The sequence below is a fragment of the Trachypithecus francoisi genome, unplaced genomic scaffold (assembly GCF_009764315.1).
Source record: "Trachypithecus francoisi isolate TF-2019V2 unplaced genomic scaffold, Tfra_2.0 Lachesis_group18, whole genome shotgun sequence".
NCBI classification, from domain to species: Eukaryota; Metazoa; Chordata; class Mammalia; order Primates; family Cercopithecidae; genus Trachypithecus; species Trachypithecus francoisi.
Window position 1 is genome coordinate 55777254 of NW_022681463.1, and position 20214 is coordinate 55797467.

The window sequence follows — 20214 nt, forward strand, 5'->3', positions numbered from 1 at the left end:
CCTGTAATCCCAGCACTTTGGGAGGCCGAGGCGGGCGGATCACGAGGTCAGGAGATCGAGACCATCCTGGCTAACACTGTGAAACCCCGTCTCTACTAAAAAAGTACAAAAAACTAGCCGGGCGAGGTGGCGGGCGCCTGTAGTCCCAGCTACTCGGAGGCTGAGGCAGGAGAATGGCGTGAACCCGGGAGGCGGAGCTTGCAGTGAGCTGAGATCCGGCCACTGCACTCCAGCCTGGGCGACAGAGCGAGACTCCGTCTCAAAAAAAAAAAAGAAAATTGCTCATAGGAATCCAAACAGATTGTAGGACCTGTCATTATGGTCTCCATGTATATATCATCATATCTCATTGAGATTCTTCCCATAACTTCCTTTCTCTTATCTCTGCACTAATAATCTCTTTCAATTTCAATTCACACTTCTCATTGAACAGAGACTATAATACTCAAGAGAAAAACAAAAAAGGTTTTATTATAATGGGAGAGTATATTGCATTAACTCTTTCATTTCTTTTAATAATAATAAAGATGTTGTACTTTACTGGTTTTGGTGTATGAATTGACACTGAGCATGCTGCTTGCTTATAGGACAGATGGTCCCCTTGCACATATGGCCTGCGAGATTTTTAGGAAGCATAAGAATTCTATGTGGTCAAGTGGCTGATAGTAGCATCCTCTGTCATTGTTTTCAGGCTATATGCATCTGGCTAATGACATTACAGAATATATGGTGTGATTTTTAACTAAATATTCTCAGGAAATGGACAAGTAGCTTTAAAAGAACTCTACAAGGAAACCATGGGTTGAAGATGATACTAACTGTGCAAGTACAAATAAACAAAAAATAAATGATTTTCTTTGTCCTTTCTTGGGGAAAGAATATTTCATCAGCTGTATTACAAGGTAAAAATAACAATGATCTTATCAATGGTGACAAGAAATCAGTCACATATTCAAAATTTTTGAGTGTCTGTACAAATCATGGATTTGCAAACACTGATATTAACCATAATCGTTATCCTATAGTATATAATACAGTAAGATATATGATAAAAATAGAATGACATTATAATCAGATGCACAAGTTATAAACACTAACTCTATTTAAAATTGTACAATAAATTTAGTAAAAATTTTAATAAATTTTACTTCACTTAATGATATATTTTAGAAACATATTTTAAGGTTACCAAAAATAGAATATTAAAAACCAGAAGCTGCATACTATTAAATGAATACTTATTTTTCTTCGAGTAGTATTAAAAAATCTAAAATTGATGTGGAAAATAATATGACTAACAATTGAACCAGATTCATTGCTCAAAACATACTTTTGAGACACAAAAATTTTTTTTAAATATTTGAAGAAATGTTTACAAACAAAATACACTGTAAAATCGTGTAAATATTTTTATTTCAATAAAATACAAAAACAACTATTTTTAGTGTAAATTACTGAAAAAATAGGTAATTCACAATATATTTTCTCAAGTAACCATGGAAGACTAATCACTGGTATGATTCCTTCTTTAAGGTGTCAGAGATATTTTTCTAATGCAGAATTCACAGGCATTATTGTAATAAAGATATTGAAGAAAGGGACATCACCGAAATGGCACCGTGGAAGCAGTCTGGCTTCATTCCTCTCTAGAGAAAACCAAAACCAAATATCTTGCACCAAGATGACAACCAGCAATAACCCAGAACTCAAATCTTAGGATGGGACGTCCCTAGAACCAGAGAGAAATGAAAAAATTTCTAGCAGATGGTAAGAATTGGACTTCTGTATCCACAATGACTCCTCTCCAATTTGCCAGGCATCATGTTCATAGAAAATTTCTCCTGGATTCATAGTTTCTACGATGAAATAAGTAATATCAAGGCAGACAATCAGCTTCCCCACCATCATGAATTACTTTGCATATGAGAATTGTCTCTTCCTCAACTCACAAGACACATTGTAAGTACCAGTAAAAGAAAACAAAGAAACAAACAAAAACCCTGAGGGCAGCCAACCACGAAGGAATGAGCATCCTCAGACTAAAAACCCTTGCTGTTCATCTCAGCCAAAGAAGACACCAAACCAAAGTGGCTATTCAGCAGCACCATGTGGTAGGAGGCATGCTCTATGGGCCCCCTAGGCACAAAGCCCTACCTAGCCTTCACATACAGCTTGGGTATTTGCCTTGGGACCTCCCCCACTGGGACAAGCAGTATTCTGAATGCTTGCTACAGCTAAGGCAAACCTGGGCTTAAGACAGCATTTGCTGAAAAGGAAACAGTAACCTAGCATAAAGAAAATTTCAGTGGGTAAATTGCAAGCAATATGTAAGCAAACATATTCAAGAAAAACAAAAACAAGTCAGACACAGACGACTGAAATAAATTACTATCTTTCAAAGCAAAAACACAGACACATTCACAAGAACAATAACAAACAGGAAATCATGACCTCCCCAAATGGACAAAGCAAGAAGCTAGTGTGACAATGTGCAATGGCAATATGTGACCTCTCAGATCAAGAATTAAGATTAGCAGTAAGAAAATTCAGTGTACTTCAAGATAACCCAGAAAAACAATTCAGAAAATTTTGACAAAATAATTGAAATAATAATTTTTAAACAGCTAGCAGAAATCCTGAAACAGAAATATATTTGTGGAACTGAATAGTACATTAGAGTTTTTTTAACAGCTCAATAGATGAAACAGAGTTAAAATTCAATGATCTTGAAGAAAGGCTTTTTGGAAACACACAACCAGAGGGAAAAAAGGAAAAAAGAATGAAAAGGAATGAAAATCTAAGAATCATTGATGTTCAAGTGGGAGTTGAGAAAGAGCAAGGAGTTGAAAGCTTATTCAAAGAAATCATAAGAGAAAATTTTCCAAATGTATAAAAAGATATAAATTCCAAGTACAGGAGGACAGAGATTACTGAAAAATTTTAATCCAAATGAAACTACCACAAGGCATATAATAATCAAACAACCAAAGTCCAAGGATAAAGATAGGATCTGAAAAGCAACAAGAAAAAATAATGAAATAAGATAAAAAGGAGCTCCAATTTATCCGGCAGAAGACTTCTTAATGGAAACAGTATAGGCCAGGAGGGAATAGGATGACATATTCAAAGTATGCAAAGAAAAACTGCCAAAGAAGAATATTGTTCGCAGGAAAGCTCTCCTTCAAATGTAAAGGAGACATAAAGTCTTTACCAGACCAATGCTGAGGGAATTAATCAACACTGTATCCATCTTACAACGAATCCTAAAAGAAGTTATTTATTATAAAAGGAAAAGACACTAATATGCAAAAAGAAAATATTTGAATGTATAAAACCACAGATAACAGTAAGTAAGTATAGTAAGTATAGTATAGTAAGTATATCTCTAATGTAGAGTAAAATACAAATCTATTAAAAATAATATTTATGGAAACTTGTAGAGAGATGGGCAATATAAAAATGTATAAACTAGGCCGGGTGTGGTGGCTCATGCCTATAATCCCAGCACTTTGGGAGGCTGAGGAGAGCAGATCACTTAGGGCCAGGAGTTCAAGACCAGCCTGGCCAACACGGTGAAACCATGTCTCTACAAAAATTAGCCAGGTGTGGTGGTGCACACCTGTAGTCCCAGCTACTTGGGAGGCTGAGGCCCCAGACACATTTGAACCCAGGAGACGGAGGTTGCAGTGAACTGATATTGTGCCACTGCACTCTAGCTGGAGCAACAGAGTGAGACTCTATCGAAAAAAAAAAAAAAAAGAAATACAAGGTATAAACCGAGATAAAAAACATCAATATGTGCAGAAGATTATAAAAAGCATAGAGCTTTTTATTTTTATTTTTTTTAGTTTTTTAAAATATCTGTATTTATTTATTTTTATTTTTTTTATTGTTTTTTAAATTTATTATTGTCTTACATACACAAATACACACACATATGAGGTAAGCTCCATGACGGTGAAACCGGCCCAATTGTCCCGTAGAACTATATTTACAGTTTTTTTTTTTTTTTTTTTTTTATTTTTTATTCCTATCTTCTTTTTTTTTTTTTTTTTTTTTTTATTATTATTATACTTTAAGTTCTAGGGTACATGTGCATGACGTTTATATCATGTATAACTCCCCAATGCAATCCCTCCCTCCTCCCCCCTCCCCATGATAGGCCCCAGTGTGTGATGTTCCCCTTCCCGAGTCCAAGTGATCTCATTGTTCAGTTCCCACCTATGAGTGAGAACATGCGGTGTTTGGTTTTCTCTTCTTGTGATAGTTTGCTAAGAATGATGGTTTCCAGCTGCATCCATGTCCCTACAAAGGACGCAAACTCATCCTTTTTGATGGCTGCATAGTATTCCATGGTGTATATGTGCCACATTTTCTTAATCCAGTCTGTCACAGATGGACATTTGGGTGATTCCAAGTCTTTGCTATTGTGAATAGTGCCGCAATAAACATACATGTGCATGTGTCTTTGTAGTAGAGTAATTTATAATCCTTTGGGTTTAAATACAAAGAAAGATAGTAAGAAAGGAAGAAAAAAGACAAGAGTTACAAAACACTAGAAAACAAATAACAAAATGGCAGTAGTAAGTTTGTATGTATCAATAATAACATTGAGTGTAAATGGACTAAATTCTCCAATTAAAAGACAGGGAGTGGCTGAATGATGAAAATAAAAAAAAAAAAGACCCAATTGTATGGTGCTTACAAGAAACCCACTGCAACTATAAAGACATACATAGACTGAAAATGAAAAGATGAAAAAGATATTCCATACCAATGAAACCAAAAAAAGCAGTAGTTATACTTATATCAGATTAAAAGACTGTAAAAAGAGACATAGAAGGTCACTATATAATGATAAAGGAATCCATTTTTCAAGAGTATATAACAATTAGGAATATATGTGCACTCTCTATGAGAACACCATGATATAAATGATATAAAGCAAATTTTAGTATATCTAAAGCAAGAGAGAGACTGCATTGCAATAATAGTAGGGGACTTCTACACATTACAATTAGTAATGGATAGAGACAGAAAATCTAGATGCAGATAGAAAAAAGAACAGAAAAATTACATACTAGACCAAATACACTTAACTAATATTTACAGAATGTTTCACCCAACTCCTACAGAATACTCATATATCTCTCATTAGCACATGGAATATTCTCTTGACTAGACCACATGTTAGGTCATAAAACAAGTCTCAGCAAATTTTAAAAAGTTGAAATCATCTAAAGTATATTTTCTGATCACAACACAATAAAATCAGAAATCAATAATATAAGGAACCTTGGAAAGTACACTAATGCATGGAAATTAAACAACTAAGAGGGAAGTTTACAGCAATAAACATCTATATCCAAAAAACAGAGGGACTTTGAACAAACAACCTAATGATGCATATAAATTACTAAAAAAGCAAAAGCAAACCAAATCCAAAATTAATAGAAAGAAGGAAATAAAACAATCACAGCAGCAATAAGTTGATATGGAGACTAAGAAATATACAAAAGGTCAACAAATGAAAAGTTGATGTTTTAAAAGATAAACACAACTGACAAAAGTTAAAGCAAACTAGGAAAAAAGAGAGAAGACCAAAATGAATAAAATGAGAAATACAACGGAATAAAACAAATGATACTACAGAAACAAAAAGTACATTAGAGACTATTATGTCAACAAATTGGAAAGCCTAAAATAAATAAATAAATAAATTTTATAATACCTACAACCTACTAAGATTGAACAGTGAAGATACTGAAAATCTGAACCAACCAATAACAGGTAACAAGCTAAAAACCTGATGACTTCACTGCTGAATTCCACCAAACATTTTTGTTACTTCTGCTAAATTTATTTAAAAAATTGAAGGAGAGGGAATATTTCCAAACTCATTCTATGAGTTTAGAATTATTCCAAAATCAAAAGCAGACAAGGGTGCAACAATAACAAAAAAAACTACAGGCCTATATCCCGGATGAACATATATACCAAAAATCCTCCACAAAATACTCACAAACTAAATTAAACAGTACATTGATAAGAACATTCACCTTGATCAAGTGGGATTCATTCCAGCAGTGCAAGTTTGGCTCAACATAAATCAATAAACATGATTCTTCACATTAACAGAAACTCTCAACAAACTGGGTATAGAAGAAACATAACTCAAAACAATATAAGTCATGTATGACAAACCTACAGCTAACATTATACTGAACAAGGAAAAACTGAAAGCCTTTCATCTAACATCTGAAACAAGACAATACCAATATTCATCACTTTTATTCAACATAATACTAGAAGTCCTAGACAGAGCAATTAGACAATAGAAAGAAATAAATTACATCTGAGTTAAAAAGAAAAATGTCAAGTTACATTTGTTCACAAATAACATGATCTTATATTAGAAAAACCTAAAGACTGTACAAAAAACTGTTAGAAATGATAAATTTAGTGAAACCATATAAATCAACTTTCAAAAATCAGTACCACTGTTTCTATATACCAACAGTGAAATACAGTCTAAAAAAGAAATAAAGAAAACAATCTCATTTATAATAGGTACAAAAATATGTAAAATACATAGGAGTAAATTTATCTAAAGAAGTGAAATATCTCTACAAGGAAAACTATAAAACGCTGATGAAAGAAACTGAAGAGGACACAAAATAATAGACAAGTTGTTTATGCTCATGGAGAGGAAGAATTAACATTGTTAAAATGACCACACTACCCAAAGCAATCTGTAGATTCAATGTAATCCCTATCAAAATGGCAATGACATTATTTACAAAAATAAGAAAAATCCTAAAATTTATATGGAATGACAAAAAGCCCAAATAGCTAAAGCAGTCCTGAACAGAAGTAACAAAGCTGGAGATGTCAAGCTACCTGACTTCAAAATATACTACAAAGCCATATAAACCAAAACAGCACAGTAATAACAAAAATAAATTTTTGCATTTATAGCTAACTCATTTTCAACAGAAGTGCCAAGAACATCCATTGGGAAAAAGACATTCTATTCCATTAATGGTACCAAGAAAACTGGGTAATCTATGCAGAAGAATAAAGCTATATCTTACCTCTCATCCTATACAAAATTCAATTCTAAATGGATTAAATACTTAATTCTAAGACCACATACTATGATATAAGTGGAAGTAAACATTGGGATAAATGCTTCAAGATACTTCTCTGTGCAAAGATTTTTTGGGGTAAGACCTCAAAAGCACATGCAACAAAAGCAAACTGAACAAATAAGATTACATAAAGCTAAAAAGTTTTACACAGCAAAGGAAATAATAAAGTTAAGAGACAATCTACAGAATGAGAAAAATTATTTGAAAACTATCTACCCTACAAAGGATTAATAGCCAGAATATATAAAGAACTCAAACAGCTCAATAGCAAAAAATAAATAATCTGATTAAAAAATAAGAAAAATATCTGAGTAGAGATTTATCAAAATAAGACACAAAATGGCCAATTGATATATTTTTAAAGATGCTCAACATCACTAATCATCAGGAAAATGCAAATCAATACCACAATGAAATACCATCTCAACCCAGTTATGGTTTTTATCCAAAAGACAAAAAATAATGGATGCTGGCAAGCAAATAGAAAAAGGACAATCCCTGTACACTGTCGGTGAGAATATCAATTACACTGTGGAAAACAGTATAGAGATTCCTCGAAAAATTAAAAATAGAACTACCATATGATCCAGCAATTGACTACCGGATGTATATCCAAAAGGAAGTAAACCAATATATCAAAAGATTTTTGCACTCTCATGTTTATTGCAGCACTAGTTGCAATATTCAAAATATGAAAATCAACTTAAGTATCCATCAGTGGTTGGACGGATAAAGAAAACATGGTATATATACACAATGGAATAGTATTAGCCATAAAAAGGATGAAATCATGTCATTTGCAACAACATGGAAAAAACTGGAGGTCATTATGTTCAGCGAAATAAACCAGTCATGGAAAGATAAATATTCCATGTTCTCACTTATACAGGGGAGTGAAAAAGGTGGATTTCAGGAAAATAGAGAGTAGATTGGTGGTTATTAGAGGCCAGAGAAGATAGGGGAAGGGAAAGTATAAAGAAAAGTTTATTAATGGTTACAAAAATACAGGTAGATAAAAGGAATAAGATCTAGCATTTAAAAAATAAAGTAGGGTGACTATAGTTGAAAATAATCTATTGTTATTTCAAAATAGTTAGAAGAGAAGAATTCATATTTTCCCAGTAGAAAGAAAAGGCATTTGAGGTGATGGATATCCAAATTACACTGATTGTACTATTACACATTATATGAATGTATCAAAATATTACAAGTGCCTTGAAAATATGGCATCTATTCTGTATCAATAAAAATAAGTAAATATTAAAAAGCTAAATCTAAGCATGCATATTCAAAAGAAAAAAACAGGCATCAAAGCATATAAGTTATTTTTCATGTAGCTAAATTTATATGAACAGACCTTGAAATATATTAGAATCTCTAAAATATATCACAATGAAACAGTGAGTCACAAATTTTGAACCACACAGAGTTTTCAGGTTACCTGAAGGTAACCGTGAAAGGCTTTATTAAACTTTAAGATGAATTTAAAATTTTTCTTTTACCAAAGAAAGAAGGAAAGGAAGCAATTATTCAAAATTGTTGACATGTTTTATCAATGACAGGTGGCTCTCTGTCATATGAAACCTAATAGATACTCTTTGAGTAAATAAATAGAAGATGCAGGTGTCTTCACAATAAAGGTGATCTTTTAACAATGAGTAAGAAAATAATTGTTTTCAAACAAATTCAAACTATGGAGAGAAAATATTGAAAATGGATATTGAGGTCTTTTTCTATTTTACAAAGTATCAGGCTTACTTATAAAACTTACAGCTGCGTTGGAGGGTAGAGATAAAGAAGGTGAAATATAGAGCTGTATTCTTATCTGTAGAAAGGAATTTGCAAGGAATAAGGAAGTTAATACACAAATAGCCTTTAGTATAGAGTTTAAAATTTTGTAAGCACTCAATATCATTATTTTGTTATCATTGCTATAATTATTTTAAGTGTTATATTTTTTACCTTGACTTAAGACAACAGAAAAAGTTTCAAACTTTTTGAATACATGCCTATTTTAAATATTATATAATTAACATCCGTTTTGCTCAGTAGAATGATACTATTAGTCTCGCACTATCCCAGTGCTTTAGTGACAATTTATTTCTTATTGTATCAAATTAATTTACTTTTGCTTAGCATTTAAGGCTGTCCTAGAACCTGACCATATTTTTTTCTATCTGGCATTGTCTTTCATTATTTTTCATATGACTACTCTGATTATGACAAACTGATATGTTTATTTTTCACCAAACATACATATCATGACCACATTTTTATAATATTTTCCCAACATATATGATTGTCTCACCTCATAAGAATCATTCAAATTTGCTCCATTCTATAATGCCCATACCAAATTAGTTTCCACCATAAAATACAGAACTCTCTCCCTCAACTCATTTTGTTCCTCATACCACAAAATGTAATTGACTTTTTTCTTATTCTTGTTGGCATAATTATACTGTTTCTAATCATATTTGGGGTGTTTAGAACAAATGTTTATATTTTAAATTTTACCCTCCTTACAGTGTGAAAGTTAATATTCTGTGTAAGTAAATTTAATTTATTGTTAAAAGAACACCAGGAGACAACTATAAACAGTGCAAATTAAAAATTTTAATCTTAACATATGACAATTTTATGTAATCCAGAAATAATGTTTTTATTTGAAGAAATCTTATATTCAAATAGTTTACTGGAAATTAGAAAAATAATGAGACATTTTTTATTATTTAAGGAAATTTTTTAAATGTGTTTTAAATATATTTTATTTAAAATAAACTTTATAAAAGAAATGTGGCACATATACACCATGGAATACTATGCAGCCATCAAAAAGGTTGAGTTTGCGTCCTTTGTAGGGACATGGATGCAGCTGGAAACCATCATTCTTAGCAAACTATCACAAGAAGAGAAAACGAAACACCGCATGTTCTCACTCATAGGTGGGAACTGAACAATGAGATCACTTGGACTCGGGAAGGGGAACATCACACACTGGGGCCTATCAGGGGGAGGGGGGAGGAGGGAGGGATTGCATTGGGGAGTTATACATGATATAAACGTTATGCACATGTACCCTAGAACTTAAAGTATAATAAAAAATAAAAAATAAAAAAAAAAAATAAAAAAAATAAAAATAAAAATAAAAATAAAAATAAAAAAAATAAAAACAAGCAACAGGCAAAAAAAAAATAAAAAAAAAAATAAAAATTCTGTTAGGATCCTAAAAAAAAAAAAAAAAAAAAAAAAAAGAATAAATCTTGTCTTTTGTGAGATACATGTTGTTCTTCTTACATCTTCCTCTGAGAAAACATTACATTGCATAATTTACTATAGGTGAGTAGCACAGTGAGCACGCTGTTTAAAAAAAGTGAGCGATTTTTTCACTAATCTTATTTTCTCATTGAGCTTATATAGATTTTTAAGTCATCTGATTCCAACTGGCGTTTGAGCACAAATTGAGCACAGCTTTTTCACCCACATGCACAATTTTTATAAAATATGAATTCTATGAATTTTGCACTGTACTAGGAAAAAAAAAACTTCCAGTCAAATTTGTTTGAACCCTTGTTATGTTAAAGTAGCCAATTAATTTTTGAGAAGACACAGTTTATATAATTGTTCAAGCCATAGATCATTTTCAATTTTTTTGCGATTTTCTTTGAAGAAAAAAATAATAATTACTTTAGGTACTGCAAAGATTAATTTACTTATTAAGTTAATTTCTTTGGTAGAAGAGTTCAAATGGCAGAAAAATCCATGAGGTCGGTTGAGTTTCTATTGTGTAGAAAGCTAATATGATCTAAAATGAAGACATTTGGTAATCTATTTGTTTGCCTTGTAATCTATATTGTTAATCTGTTAAAATATTTTAATAACAGTGTAGGGCATAAATAAATCAGAAATAATCGTTTGTCCTAGTATTTAATAGAAAAGGAAACAAAATTTAAATTTTAATATAACCTCTGAATTACCACTCTATTTTTTTCCCATATACTATTGTTGATATTATCAACAACTATAGACTAAGAAGACACATTCTCTAAATTGTATATAGAGAGGTGCACTTTCTAAGGCAAGTAGCTATTTGAGACTATGACATTTTCTAATAGTTGTATATTACTTTAAAATACTTTCTCATTGTTACCTTATTTGATATTTCCTAAAATCCCAAATGACAATAAATGAATTAAATCAGCTTTTTAAGGATTCGCTAGTGTGAAGTCTTGTGCTATACACTCTCACATCCATTGACTCATTTAATCTTAATAAAAATCCTGCTGTGTGTATATTTCTTATCCTTTTGCCAGATGAGAAAAATGAGGTTTAGAAAATTTTGCTGATATACTCAAGAATGTATGACTAGATAATGGCAAAGTCAAGATTCAGGCCCATGTTATTTTCCTTCAGAATTTGCTCTGTTGCTTCTCCTTTGAAAAAGGCATGGCAGATGTCTGCATTTTATTAATGAGAGATTGAGCTCTAAACAGATTGAACTACTTGGTCCAAATCAAAAATAGTATATGACTATTTCAAAACTTGGAATCAAGTCTGAATGCAAAGGTAAATTTTTTATTATAGTCTATTGACTACCTGTAAAAATGGTGGTGTTATTATATATATATGTGGCTATTGGCCTGATTGTGATGCAGCTGCTGATACACAGTGGGTGGTAATAGAGAACAACTAAGACTAAAAATGAAGAAGGAAAAAAAAATCTAAGTAGTTTAGTGCCCATTCTGCCTTGGTGAATTCCGATTTCTGCTGTTACTAATTTAGAAAAAAATAATGAGCCAGGCGTGATGGTGCACGCCTGTAGTCCCATCTATTTGGAAGGCTGAGGAGGCGGAAGATCATTTGAGCCCAAGAGGTCGAGGCTGCAGTGAGTTGTAACCGGCCACTAAGCTCCAGTCTAGAAGACAGTGTGAGACCTGTCTCAAAAATAAACAAATAATAATATAATAACAATAATAATAAAATCACTTTACAAACAAACTGCGGATCACTTGAGGTCAGGAGTTCGAGACCAGCCTGGCCAGCATGGTGAAACCTCGTCTCTACTAAAAATACCAAAAAATTAGGCGGGCATGGTGGCACATGCCTGTAGTCCCAGCTACTTGGGAGGCTGAGGCATGAGAATTCTTTGAACCCAGGGGCCAGACGTTGCAGTGAGCCGAGATTGCACCACTGCACTCCAGCCTGGGCGACAGAGTGATTGTCGAAAAAAAAAAAAAGCAGAACAAACAGATACACATGCTAAACACAAAATTGTTTATAGGCTGAGAGCAAACGCTTCAGAAGTCCTAATGAGGCCTCCACGTTAGCACGTGTGTGTGTCCCTGTGTCACCTGAGAACTAAACAGACAGCATTCTTTAGCTGTGAACCTAGGACCATAGATCTTATCCATCTTCCCCAGAAGTGTAGATATCTATCACAACATCTAAGGATTTAGATGTTTAGAAACCTTCAGTATATTGCAGATTGTGTATTCTTATACTATACGTAAACATACTCAAAGTAATTAGTGATAGAAAAGAGCACTTTTAGTTTCAAAATTCACATTTTTCCTTTTTATAATATATATAATAAAAATATATATTATATATATATTTAAATATATATATTATATTTAAATATAATATCTTAAAATATATATATTATAAAAAGTGTGCATATATATATACTTTAAGTTCTAGGGTTCATGTGCACAATGTGCAGGTTTGTTTCGTATGTATACATGTGCCATGTTGGTGTGCTGCACCCATTAACTCGTCATTTACATTAGGTGTATCTCCTAATGCTATCCCTCCCCCCTCCCCCACACATTTTTTCTAATTAGGGGATATTTAGACTTAAAGAGTCTTCAGTCTTAAAGCTCTCACAGAGCTTCCAGAGACTATTCATTTATTTATTTGGGCCAGATTGTCGTGACTATTTTCCAGGTTCTCCAATAATGTGTTTTCTAATTTCTCTCCTGCTAGTTTTTTCTAGCTATATTAACTAGAATTGTGGTTTTGCTCCCGTAACAAAGTACAAAATACTTCTTGCTTAAACAAGATAGAAATATAGGTCTATTTCCCATAACATCACCTGGGATTTAGGATTTTCACATATGAACTGGGGGGACCACAAACATTCAGACTGTAATGATGTGTGTGTGTCTGTTCACAAGAAACATGTAGTAAATATGAGAAAAATATCACTGCTAATATCAACAATTTCCTCTAGCAGAATGTAATTCTTCCTATTTCTATATATCCTTGCGAACATCTAAAATTATCAGATGTCTGATTTACTTTGCCAATTTTATGAATATATATGGTTTTTATTTTTTTGAGACTTTTATTTACATTCCAGTGTTTGCTTTAATAAATAATTATTCATTTAAACTTTTTTATTAATTGACTTTTTGTATGAATTGACTTTTTATAATCTTTACTAGGTTATCTGAGATTTTCATATTAATTTGCAATAATTATGTATTATAAATCCTAATTTTAAGCGTGTGTCACAAATAGTTTAGTATACTTTGTATATTTTATTTTTAGTATGTTTATAATGTCTTTATTTACAAATACAAGTTTTAAAAATACAAAAAACTAGCCGGGCGACGAGGCGGGCGCCTGTAGTCCCAGCTACTCGGAAGGCTGAGGCAGGAGAATGGCGTAAACCCGGGAGGCGGAGCTTGCAGTGAGCTGAGATCCGGCCACTGCACTCCAGCCTGGGTGGCAGAGCAAGACTCCGTCTCAAAAAAAAAAAAAAAAAAAAGACAAATACAAGTTTTAATTATAATGCAATCAAATTTACTCATCTTTGCCTTTATGGTTTCTGATTTACATTTGTCCTTTGAGAAACTTCTTTCTGAAAAGCCATGATACATTATCTTTTAACACCTTCACTGCTTTGACTTTTATAGTAAGGATTTGAATAAACCAATAATATGTTTTAATTAATGATACAGAAGAGTGGTCTTTTGTATTTTCAGTGAATAGAAAGTTATCCTAGTACACTTATTGAAAAAACAATTCATTTGCCATGCTATAGTGTCTTCTCTAGTACATATCAGTTGTTCAGATATATGTATTTGTTTTTAATTTTTTTTACTGTATTTGTGTAGCCCTGCATAAACAGTACACTCTCCTCACCAAAATAGCTTTTAGGTAAATCTTGCTATGTGGTAGAACAAATCCTCTCAGTTTTCTTTGAGAGTAAAAACACTCCTCTCTATCTTTTGCAACTTACATATTTTATCATCTTTAACACAAAATCTCACCCTCTCCACATACATATATACACATAAAACTTGAAATTTGCATTTCATTTTTATTTTTTAAATAAGTTTATTTTTTAATGTTATTTCAACTTTATGGGTTTTTTTTTTTTTTAATTTCTAACTTTTAAGTTTGGGGTACTTGTGCAGGATATGCAGGTTTGTTACATAGGTAAACAGGTACCATGGTGGTTTGCTACACTGGTCATCCCATCACCCAAGTATTAAGCCCAGCATCCACTAGCCATTCTTCCTGATCCTCTTTCCTCCTTCCACCACCAAACCTATAACAGGCTCTGGTCTGTGTTGTTCCCCCTCATGTGTCCATGTGCTCTCATAATTTAGCTTCCACTTATAAGTGAGAACATGCGATATTTGATTTTCTGCTCCTGCTTCAGTTCGCTAAGGATAACAGCCTCCAGCTCCATCCAGTTGCCTGTAAACGACATGATCTCATTCCTTTTTATCAGTGCATAGTATTTAATGGTGTATATGTATCATATTTTCTTTATCCAGTCTATCACTGAGGGGCTTTTAGGTTGATTCCACGTATTTGCTATTGTGAATAGTGTTGCAATGAACATACACGTGCAGGTGTGTTTATAATAAAACAATTTTTATTCCTTTGAATATACCCAGTAATGGAATTGCTGCATCAAATGGTATTTCTGTCTCTGTGTCTTTGAGGAATTGTCACACTGTCTTCCACAATGATTGAACTAATTTACATTCCTACCAGCAGTGTAAAAACATTTCTTTTTCTCCACAACCTCACCAGCATCTGTGAGTTTTTTTTTTTTTTTTTTTTTTGACTTTTTAGTAATAGCCATTCTGACTGGTATGAAATGGTACTTCATTGTGGTTTTGATTTCTGTATCTCTGGTGATCAGTGATGTTGACCTTTTTTCATATGTTTTTTGGCTACATGTATGCATTTTTTGAGAAGTATTTGTTCATGTCCTTTGCCTATTTTTTAATGGGTTTTTTTTTTTTTCCTAGTAAGTTTGTGTACATTCCTTATAGATGCTGGATATTAAATGTTTGTCAGATGCATAGTTTGCAAAAATTTTCTCCTATTCTGTAGGTTGTCTGTTCACTCTGTTGATAGATTCTTTGCTATGCAAAAGCTCTTTAGTTTAATTAGATGTCATTTGTCAATTTTTGCTTTTGTTGTAATTGCTTTTGGCATCTTCGCCATGAATTCTTTGCCTGTGCCTATGTACTGAATGGTATTGCCTAGGTTTACTTCTAGGATTTTTATAGTTTTAGGATTTACATTTAAGTCTTTAATCCATCTTGAGTTGATTTTTCTATGTGGTGTAAGAAAGGGGTTCAGCTTCAATTTATTGCACATGGCTAGCCAGTTCTCTCAGCATCATTTATTAAATAGGGAATCCTTTCCCCATTGCTTTTGTCAGGTTTATTGAAGATCAGATGATTGTAGGCATGTAGTTTTATTTCTGGGTTCTCTGTTCTGTTCCATTGCTCTATGTATCTGTTTTTGTATCAGTACTGTGCTATTTCAGTCACAGTATCCCTGTAGTATAGTTTAAAGTTGGGTAGTGTGATGCCTCCAGCTTTGTTCTTTCTGCTTAGGATTGCCTTAGATTTGCAAGCTCTTGTTGGTTCCATATGAATTTTTTAATAGTTTTTTTCTAATTCTGTGAAGAATGTCAAGGGTAGTTTAATGGGAATAGCGTTGAATCTACAAATTGCTTTGGCAGCATAGCCATTTTCACAATATGTTCCTATGAAAGAGCATGGAATATTTCTCCATTTGTTTGGTTCATCTCTTCTCTTTGAACAGTGGTTTGTAATTCTCCTTCAAGACATCCTTCACTTCCTTCGTTAGCTGTATTTCTAGGTATTTTCATATTATCTTTGTCAACTGTGAATAGGAGTTCATTTGTGATTTGGCTCTCAGCTTGCCTGTTGGTGTATAGAAATGGTAGTGATTTTTGCACAATGATTTTGTATTCTGAGACTTTCTTGAACTTGCTTATCAGCTTAAGGAGCTTTTGGAATGATACAATGGGATTTCCTAGATATAGGATCATGTTACCTGCAAGCAAAGATAATTTGACTTCCTCTTTTCCTATTTGAATACCTTTTATTTATTTCTCTTGCCTGATTACCCAAGCTAGAACTTCCAATACCATGTTAAATCAGAGTGGTGAGAGAGGACATCCTTATCTTTTGCTGGTTTTCAAGGGGAATGCTTCCAGCTTTTGCCCATTCAGTATGCTAGTGGCTGTGGGTTTGTCATATGTGGTTCTTATTACTGTGAGGTATGTTCTTTCAATACCTAGTTTATTGAGAGTTTTTAACATGAAGGAATGTTCAATTTTATTGAAGGCCTTTCCTGCACCGATTGAGATAATCATGTGTTTTTTTTTTTTCTTCAGTCTTTTTTATGTGATGAATCACATTTTTTTTTTGCATATGTTGAACCAACCTTTCCTCCTGGGGATGAAGCCTAGTTGATTGTGGTAGATTAGCTCTTTGATATGCTGCTAAATTTTGTTCACTAGTAGTTTTTTGAGGATTTTTGCATCAATGTTCATCAAGGATATTGGCCTGAAATTAAATTTCTGCTCTATCTCTGCCAGGTTTTGGTATCAGTATGATGCTGGCCTCATAGAATGAGTTAGGGAAGAGCTCCTCCATTTCAATTTTTTGGATAGTTTCATTAGGAATGGTACCAGCCCTTTTTTGTACCTCTGGCAGAATTCAGCTGTGATTCCCTCTACTCCTGGGTTTTTTTTTTTTTTTTTTTTTTTTTTTTTCCGGTTTGTAGGCAGTTTATTACAGCCTCAATTTCAGAATTAATTATTGGTCTGTTCAGGGATTCAATTTCTTCCTGGCTGGATCTTGAGAGAGTGTATGCATCCAGGAATTTATCCATTTCTTCTAGATTTCTAGTTTATGTGCATAGAGGTATTCATAACATTCTTGGACATCTGACTGTATTTCTGTGGGATCAGTGGTAATATCCTCTTTATCATTTCTGATTGTGTTTATTTGAACCTTCTCTTTTTTCTTCTTTATGAGTCTAGCTAGTGGTCTGTTTTATTAATTTTTTCAAAAGCCAGCTCCTGGATTCATCAGTCTTTTGAAGTGGTTTTAGTATCTCTATCTCTTTTAGTTCAACTCTGATCTTAGTTATTTCTTGCTTCTGTTAGCTTTGGGGTTTATTTACTCTTGCTTCTCTAGTTAGTTTTGTTGTTACGTTAGGTTCTCAACTTGAGATTTCCCTAGATTTTTGGTATGGGCATTCAATACTATAAATTTCCCTCTTACTGCTTTAGTTCTATCCCAGAGATTCTGGTGCATTGTGTCTTTGTTCTCATTAGTTTCAAAAAAACTTCTTGATTTCTCTGTCAATTTTATTATTTACCCAAAAGTCATTCAGGAGCAGGTTGTTCAATTTCCATGTGGTTGAATACTTTTGAGTGAATTTCTTAAACTTAAATTCTAATTTGATTGTGCTGTGGTCTAAGAGTCTGTTTGTTATTATTTCAGTTACTTTGCATTTGCTGAGGAGTGTTTTATCTCCAATTATGTGATCAATTTTAGAGTAAGTGTCATGTGGCAATGAGAAGAATATATATTCTGTGGTTTTGTAGTGGAAAATTCTTTTATGTTTATCAGGTCCACTGGATCCAGAACTGAGTTCAGGTCCTGAATACCTTGGTTAATTTTCTGTCTCAATGATCTAATATTGTCAGTGGGGTGGTAAAGTCTCCCACTGTTATTGTGTGGGGGTATTACTCTCTTTGAAAGTCACCAAAAACTTGCTTTATGAATCTTGGTGCTACTGTATTGGATGCACATACATTTAGGATTGCTAGTTCTTCTTGTTGAATTAAGCCCACTATATAATATCCTTTTTTGTTTTGTTTTTTATCTTTGTTGGTTTAAAGTACGTTCTCTCAGAAACTAGGATTGCAGCCCCTGCTTTTTTCTGTTTTCTATTTGCTTGGTAAATTTCCCTCCATCCTATTAGGAGCCTATGTGTGTTTTTGCATGTGAGATGGGTCTCTTGAAGACAGCATACTGATGGGTCGTGGTTCTTTATACAGCTTGCCATTCTGTGTCATTTAATCGGGACATTTAGCCTATTTGTATTTAAGGTTAGTATTATGTGTAAATTTGATCCTGTCATTATAATGCTAGCTGGTTATTTTGCAGAATTGTTTATGTGGTTGTTTCACAGTGTCACTGGTCTGTTTACTTTATTGTACTTTTGCAGCGGTTGATAACAGTTTTTCCTTTCCACATTTAGTGCTTCCTTCAGGAGCTCTTGTAAGGCAGGACTGGTGGTAACCAATTCCCTCAGCATTTGCTTGTCTGAAAAGGAGCTTATTTTTCCTTCACCTTTGAAGCTTAATTTGGCTGGATAAGAAATACTGGTTTGGAAATTTTTTTCTTTAAGAATGTTGAATATTGGCCACCAATCTCTTCTGATTTGGAGGGTTTCTGCTAAAAGTTCCACTGTTAGTTTGATAGGCTTCCCTTTGTAGGTGACCTGGCCTTTATCTCTGGCTGCCCTTAACATTCTTTTTTCATTTCCACCTTGCTGAATCTGATAATTATGTGTCTTGGGGTAGATCTTCTCATGGACTATCTTACCAGCATTCTACACATTTCCTGAATTTGAATGTTGGCCTGTCTAGTTAGGTTAGGGAACTTCTCCTGAATGATAGCCTGAAATATGTTTTCCAAATTGGTTCCATTCTCTTCATCTCTTTTAGGTATTGCAATCAGTCGTAGTTTTTGTCTGTATATATAATCCCATATTTCTTGGAGGTTTTTAAAATTCCTTTTTATTCTTTTTTCTCTATTCTTGTCTGCTTGTCTTATTTTAGAAAGACAGATTTCAAGCTCTGAGATTCTTTCCTGTGCTTGGTCTATTCTGCTATTAATAATTGTGATTGCATTGTGTAGTTCTCGTAGTGTGTTTTTCAGCTATATCAGATCAGTTATATTTCTCTGTGTACTGGTTAATTTGGCTATTAGCTCCTGCATTGTTTTATTATGATTTTTAGCTTCCTTGCATTGGGTTACAACGTGCTCCATTAGTTCAGTGAAGTTTGTTTTAATCCATTTGCTGAAGACTACTTCTGTCATTTCAGCCATCTCAGTCTCAGCCCAGTTCTCGACCCTGGGTGTTGTGGTCATTAGGAGAAAGCAGACACTCTGACTTTTTGCATTTTCAGTATTTTGCAGTTTCTTTCTCATCTTTGTGGGCTTATCTGCCTTCAATCTTTGAGGCTGCTGAAACTTGGACAGACTTTTTGTGGGTTTTGGTGTTGTTGCTGCTCTTTGTTTTTCTTTTAACATTCTGGCTACTCTTCATAGGGCTGCTGCAGTGTTGTGTGCTGGGGGTCTGCTCAGGAAGCTAATGCCCTCAGGTTTTCCAGCACCTGGAGGTATCACCAGTAAAGGCTGCAAATCAGCAAAGATGGCAGCCTGCCTCTTTCTCTGGGTGCTTCATTCCAGGTGGGTACTGATCTGCTGGCCCAAACACACTTGTAGAAGGTGGCTAGAGACCCCAGTTAGGAGGTCTCACCCAGTCAGGAAGAATGGGATCAGGGACCTGCTTTAAGAAACAGTCTGACTTCATTTTGGTAGAGCAGTTGTGCTGTGTTGGGTATCGTTTCAGCCCTTGATTGGTTTGGACTCTCCAAGGTCCACAGGCTGGCCTGGCTGAGACATTCAAACAGAAAAGTAGTGCCTTCCCTGGCCCTCAGGCACTCCATCCTAGAGATAGATTTTTACCTGTCAGT